This window comes from Nelumbo lutea, chromosome 1 (assembly GCF_056320005.1).
Source record: "Nelumbo lutea isolate HS-2025 chromosome 1, American lotus-T2T, whole genome shotgun sequence".
Classification (NCBI taxonomy): domain Eukaryota; kingdom Viridiplantae; phylum Streptophyta; class Magnoliopsida; order Proteales; family Nelumbonaceae; genus Nelumbo; species Nelumbo lutea.
Window position 1 is genome coordinate 32,472,688 of NC_142684.1, and position 6,155 is coordinate 32,478,842.

General features: G+C 45.8%; 1 long non-coding RNA gene across 1 annotated transcript in view; it reads left to right on the top strand.

Moving 5' to 3' along the window:
• Nucleotides 1-4,561, top strand: part of LOC148874191 (uncharacterized) — a 30,343-nt gene extending 25,782 nt beyond the window's left edge. The window contains exon 4 of the long non-coding RNA XR_016102903.1: nt 4,386-4,561. This is a non-coding gene — a long non-coding RNA (uncharacterized LOC148874191). The remainder of the gene's footprint in view (nt 1-4,385) is intronic.
• The last annotated feature ends 1,594 nt before the right edge of the window (nt 4,562-6,155 follow it).

The following is a 6,155-nucleotide window of genomic DNA, read 5'->3' on the forward strand; positions in this document are numbered from 1 at the left end:
GCTTTGAAGAGAATGTCTGCCGAGCTGCCGGAGTCAATGAGGACGCGCTTCACCTCGAAATCATTGATCCTTATCTTCACCTTAAAATCGTCATCGGTGAAGAAGATTGGTTCCTCTGTCCTTGGCCACTTCAGGGGGTTCTGCTCTTCCCTTTCGATCTCATGAGCTGAGGTCCGAGCTGCGGTCGAGGTGCAGCCCACAACAATCGATCATGTGTATGGTCCCCAAACTGGCCTCTCTTCAGGGGGTTGCCTCTGTGGCTATTCGCCTTGTCTACTACTGGACTTGGGAGCATCTCTACCTTGCTCCCCTTGTCGTCCTATTTTATTATTATTTTGTACAAAATTTATTAAATATCCGCGATGGATGAGCTCTTCTATCTCATCGCGGAGGTTCTTACAACTTTCAGTACTATGACAGTGATCTTTATGAAAATTACAATACAAATTTTTATTTCTAACACTCAGGTCCCCTCTCAACCGAGGTGGCCACTTCACGTACGGAGTGTCCTTGATCGCCATGAGGATCTCGGCCTGCTTCACGTTCAGAGGTGTATAGTCAGTCCTTTCTGCTGGAGGAGCTCGGAAAGGCTGTCCTGGCCTTCCTCCTTGAGTTGGGTCTTTCTTCTTCTTGCTGTCCCCTTGGGTCAAGGACTCAACCTCTCTTTTCCTCTTTTCAAGAAAACTTTCACTCTTCTAGTTAATCTCCTCCTTTGTCCCTATGAACTGATCCGCGAGCTTGAGGAAATCGGTTATAGTCTTAGGCCAGTTGACAACTATATGCCACTAGAACTCCTTATGTGTTATGCCTCTCTTGGTTGTTGTGAGCCGCACTGTGGGGTCCAGGTTGGGTATCTGTAGACAAGCATCATTAAACCACTTGATGTAGCTGCAGGTTGGGTATCTGGACTATGCCGAGGAGACTCTCTTGGGTTCTCGGGCACCTTTTGCTAGTAACGAAGTGTGAGGTGAAGACCTGCACGAACTGTGCCCAACTTTTTATTGTCCCGGGTGTGAGGTTCCTATACCACGTGCGGGTTACTCCTTTGAAAGTGGTAGAGAAGGCTATGCACTTGCAGGACTCGCTTACCCTTGCCAACTACATCTGCGACTGAAAGGCATCCACATGATCATTCGGGTCGAATGATCTGTCATACTTGTCCAGGGGAGGTACTTTGAAGTCCTTGGGCATTGGGACGGCCAAGAGTTCAGGAGACAAAGGAGACGGTACAGAGAGGAGCGAAGTGGTTTTCACTTTGTCCGAGCTTACCTCTTCTTTTCCTTTGAGTTTGGGCAAGTGGTGTGTCGCAGATCGGCAAGCTCGGCGACGTCTCTATTGCTTCTTTGCGGGCTTTGCATTAGTGTTGCTCACTTTTGTATTGTCAAGAACGGTTCTTGTAGGGAGTGACTTGAACTACTGATGATGACTGTGGATCAGTCCTTGCTTGGAGTCCGCGGCCAGGACCTTGAACCGGTTCTCAACGAGCGGGGCCACGAACTCGGAAAGCTGAGGTGATGCAGGTCTGGGAGGCTGAGAGTTCCCCGACCTGACCGCGCACGGAGAGCTGGGTGTGATTGGATTCTCCCTCCTGCCGTGGGATGAGACCTGGCTCCTGGAAGGATTCTAGGCCTGGGAGGTCTCTCCTCGGCGAGAGGGGCATTCATTCCGACGGTGAGACTTAGTCTATTGTGGGGTCGGGTGCCATGGTGGAATCAGCGGCTGGTTCAGAGGCAACAGGGGGAACTGCTGCTGATACTGTTGGTGGTAGACATGGTGTAGAGCTTGCTGCTGGTACAACTGAAGTTGCTGGACTTGCTGCACTTGAGTTTGTATGGCTCGCATGCAATGCATCAGATCTTCAAGCCGGTTTGGTCCAGCTACTGGGGGAAGAGAGGGCTCTGTGAAAGTGGTGCCTACTGCAGAGGGGAGCGGAGCGCTCACCAGTGCCATGATCTGAGGCACGTTCAGCGTCGGGACCCCATCTGCAGAGAGAGGAAAGGTGAACTATCCAACGCACACTGTAGGGAGCTGAGGTTCAGGGAAAGTGTTCGCACCTGAGTTGCCTCTGGCACTACTGGAGGAAGCCATGGATGCTAAAGTTGCGAAGTTTGGTGGAAGAAGGCTTTTCGAAGCATTCCCACAAACAGCGCCAATTGATGAAGTGTGATCTGAGCACTCCTATCTAGCAGAGGCTATGCTCCTAGCTGGCACCGGACAAAATACCTACGAGGAAGAAGGTGAAGGATTCCCGAGGAGCTTTCCCGATGGGAACACTCTGATGCTTAAGTCAGAACTCGGTGGAGAGCATAAATTCAAAATTACCTTTGCCTAGGAGGGTTATGGGCTCTTATATGTTGATGTCCTGTCAAATCAAGTATAACCGCCTCTGGTTCTCTGCCACAGTTGTTATTTGCTAGGGCTGAGGTGGTAGGCCTAGGTAACCGTTGCAGGGTACGGCCCTACCAGACAAGGGACGCTTGATAGGGTCTGGCAGGCATGACAGCGCCTGGCCAGAGACATGGAAGCAGTCTCCAGATCTGACAAGTACAGCTGTCATGCGATGCACCGAGCTACCTGGTACTGTGCTACTACTAATATGCTGAGGTGCTTCTACCCAAGGCAAGTCTTTGAGGCAGCTACTTAGGTTTGGGTAGGAGCCTATTGGTGAGCTTACCCGAAGTGCCTTCAGTTCGGGATGTTCCTTACCCAGGGATCTTAGATCGGGGTTTTCCCTTCTTGAGGAGGAGCTCGGGGGCTCCTTACTAAGGAGGAGCTCGGGGGCCGCTTACCTGGGAGGAGCTTGGGACTCCTTACTTGGAGGGACCTTGGGGCGCTCCCCCCTTGGGAGAGAGCTCGGGGTAATCGGAGTACCACTTTATCGAGTTGCCACCTGTGTCGAGCTATTAGACTGGATCCCAGCAAGATCATTACGTTGAGTTGTGGCCAGGTTGTCATATCGAGTTGTCCCTTATGTCGAGTCATGTCCACGTGTCCCCCTATTATGAGGTCGGGCTAAATCACCCTCCATCACTACCAATTGAGCCACCATCAGTTGGCTTTGTCCTCCGTTTACTAGAAAAAAATGGATTATCTTCCTCCATTCATTCCACCACACCTAACAAAAGAACCAACCACCATAACATCTTTTCCACTTTCCAAGTCTAGCAGTCGTACTCTACCAGGAGCATAGCATAGGCTACCAAAGAAAAAAGGGACAATAACAATTCAGCCCAGGGTCAGAATTTGTAGGTTCAAAATATATTTAGGATAGGTGCCAACTCGGAATTGATGCCAATTTATGAGTGGGTATAAGTGCATAGAGTATGGATTTTAGATCTTTTAAATGTTTATAGTTCTTCAGTGAAAATCAGAAATGTGCATAAAACCTGTCTGTAGTTCTCCGAAGAAAAAAGGTGCTGAAGCATATTTGTTTCAACTATAAACAGCTAATGTTCTCTTTGGTATAATTACTGTACGTTATGGATTGATGAAAGATATGTATTGGTCACTTCAGCTACAATAATTAGTCTTCACCCCATTAAGTAAGAAATGTTATTTTAACATTTTTTAAAAATAGCCTTTATTTCTAAAGCATATTTGTTTCAACTATAAACAGCTAACCTTAAATAACAGTTGTGTCAATTTGTATCAATTCAAAGCGTTTTAACTACAAACAGCAATAGTACCTAATACAACCTAAATCCAAATGCTGGATAGCAACCCAACAAACAAATAGCCGGGCTCCCGCAAGAAGGGAGTCCGGCAAGACCGGAGGCCCGAGCCATAGCAGGCCCATTATGTGTTGGGCTAAAGGCTGGGCCATGGGCCAGAATTGATTTTTTTAAGAAAATATGAAAAATTAATATAAGTTATTAAGTTAACAAGATAGCATATATTTATATATTTACATATGTAGGCCATGCCTGGCGACATGACCCACTTTACAGTTCTAGCGGGTTGTACCTCTTTAGCTGGATTGCAAAAGCTGCCTTATGAGGTTTAAATGGGTTGGTTGCAATTTGAAGAAAAATTTCACTCGGATGGGTTAAAAGAAAGTGCTTTAATATGCCCTATTTGTTTAAAATAAATACTAAAAATTTTGTGCCCATCATCATGGGGCAATTTTTCAAATGAGGCCCACATGAAAATTTTGAAAAGGAGACACATCAAGATATGTTTGGGAAACACACACTAGGAAATGGTGGGATAATTAGGACTGTCAATGGACTCTGAAAATCTAATACCCGATCTAACATCTGATCCAATTATTTGGATTTGGATGTTAAAGTTTACATTCATTTAATAATCAGATGGGATATAGATTATACTCCACCTAATTCAGTTATTTGTAACATAATAATACATTTATATTAAATATGATGTAGGCGTTTATAGCCCCGACCAATGGCATGTAGGCGTATGGCAAGAGGCGGAGCATAGAGCGGATCCAATGAGAGTGCGTATGGAGCAAAGGCCGGCGCGTGATGCGGGGTCAATAATGCAATCGCATGCAGCGGCCTCAGATGGTCTCAAGTATAAACAGGAAGTGACCCCCCAAGATAAACATTTAGACTCTTTATTGCTAAGAATTTCTTTGCCTCCCTTGTGGCCTCGTCTAAGCATCCTAACTTCAGTCTCATCCACCTCTTGTCACACCCATACTAATTTGAACGTCGGAGTCCTGCCTTGGTTTAACACCCGGGCCTCTGACGTTCTCTCTCTCCTCAGGTCCAACGTACCAGCCCTTGGCCACAGCGGACCTCAGACTCATCAACCGACCCTTGGCTAAAAAGCAGATTTACTTTGTTGCCCTCGACCTATCTTAGACATAATTAAAATATATACAATAAAGCAGTCCACATGTTTGAGTGATCATATTTAATTATTTTGGAGTGTGGGTCTATTCTTTTTTTTATGAAATTGGAAAATAAAGTAAATAAAAGATTGTTATTTAGTAATTTATTTCGTTATCATACACTTAGAGGTCACTATGATGCTTTGTTGCATCACTATATTCTCTTTTGAATGGCCCCATCTGCTCCTTGCTATTGCTATGTTTTCCTCCTGTTTCTTGCCTTGGTTGTTCCTTCTTTGGTTTCTTGGTGGGTTGTGCTTTTTATATGTGTTTTTGGCATCTTTCCTTACCTTGTTATAAATGAAAACGGCAACAAGATCAAAATGAAATTAAGTATTTAATAAATAAACACAGTGTTTTTAATGTTTATCAAATTTTTTCAAAAAACATATTTTTTCCACAGATATAATTTCAATTGTAGGATAGAACGAACACAAAGAAATGGTAGGAAAAAAAAGTCTTTTTATAATCCATCCTGATGGAGGATGATTTGACCCGACCCCTTGATATAATGACACGTGGACCTGATTCAGCACGAACAACAGTTCAGCACCACAGCCTAATTGCAACTAAGTAATGAGCCTGCAGGACAGCTCACTACGTCATAGCTCGCTATAGGGGAAGTTCGCTACAACGCGATCTCAAGGTCCCTCGAGCTACTGAAAGGGAATACCCAAGACTATCCTAACTCGCGAGCTAGAGTGACTAGTTTGCTCCAACACGTAGGCAGAAAGACTGCCCTAAAGACAATCTCGATGAGGGTCACCTCAAAGCACCCCTGGGAGCTTGCTACAAAGTAGCTTGCGACAAGATAGCTCGCTTTGCGACAGGGTAGCTCGCGACTAAGTAACGCGATGCTCTCAGGAAGCTTCTATCTGACAAGACCGTATCCATCATACTGTGCCACGTCTCTTGACTGACGGCGCAGTCCCAGTCCATTCGACAGACTGTACCCACGTCTCTCAATAAATGGTGGCGTGCCTATCCTCCCAGGACGTGTCACCCATCCAATTGGGTAGACCCTGCAACGGTCACCTGCGCAGCCCTGGCAGGTAACGACTGCGACAGAAGCCCAGTGGCGGTTATGCCCGACTTGACAAGAATGCCCCTATAAAAGCTCCTTAGTCAAAGGGGAGAGGGATATCTGATCGAATCTGATTTTGAGTCATCTTACTTGCTTTCAAGATAATCTTGAGAACTCAGTGATCTAGCGCGACCTACACTCTTAGCCTCTTTACACTCTTTACTTTCTCTCTTAGCCTTCTAACTTAAGCTTTGGAGTATTCCCGTTGGGCAAATC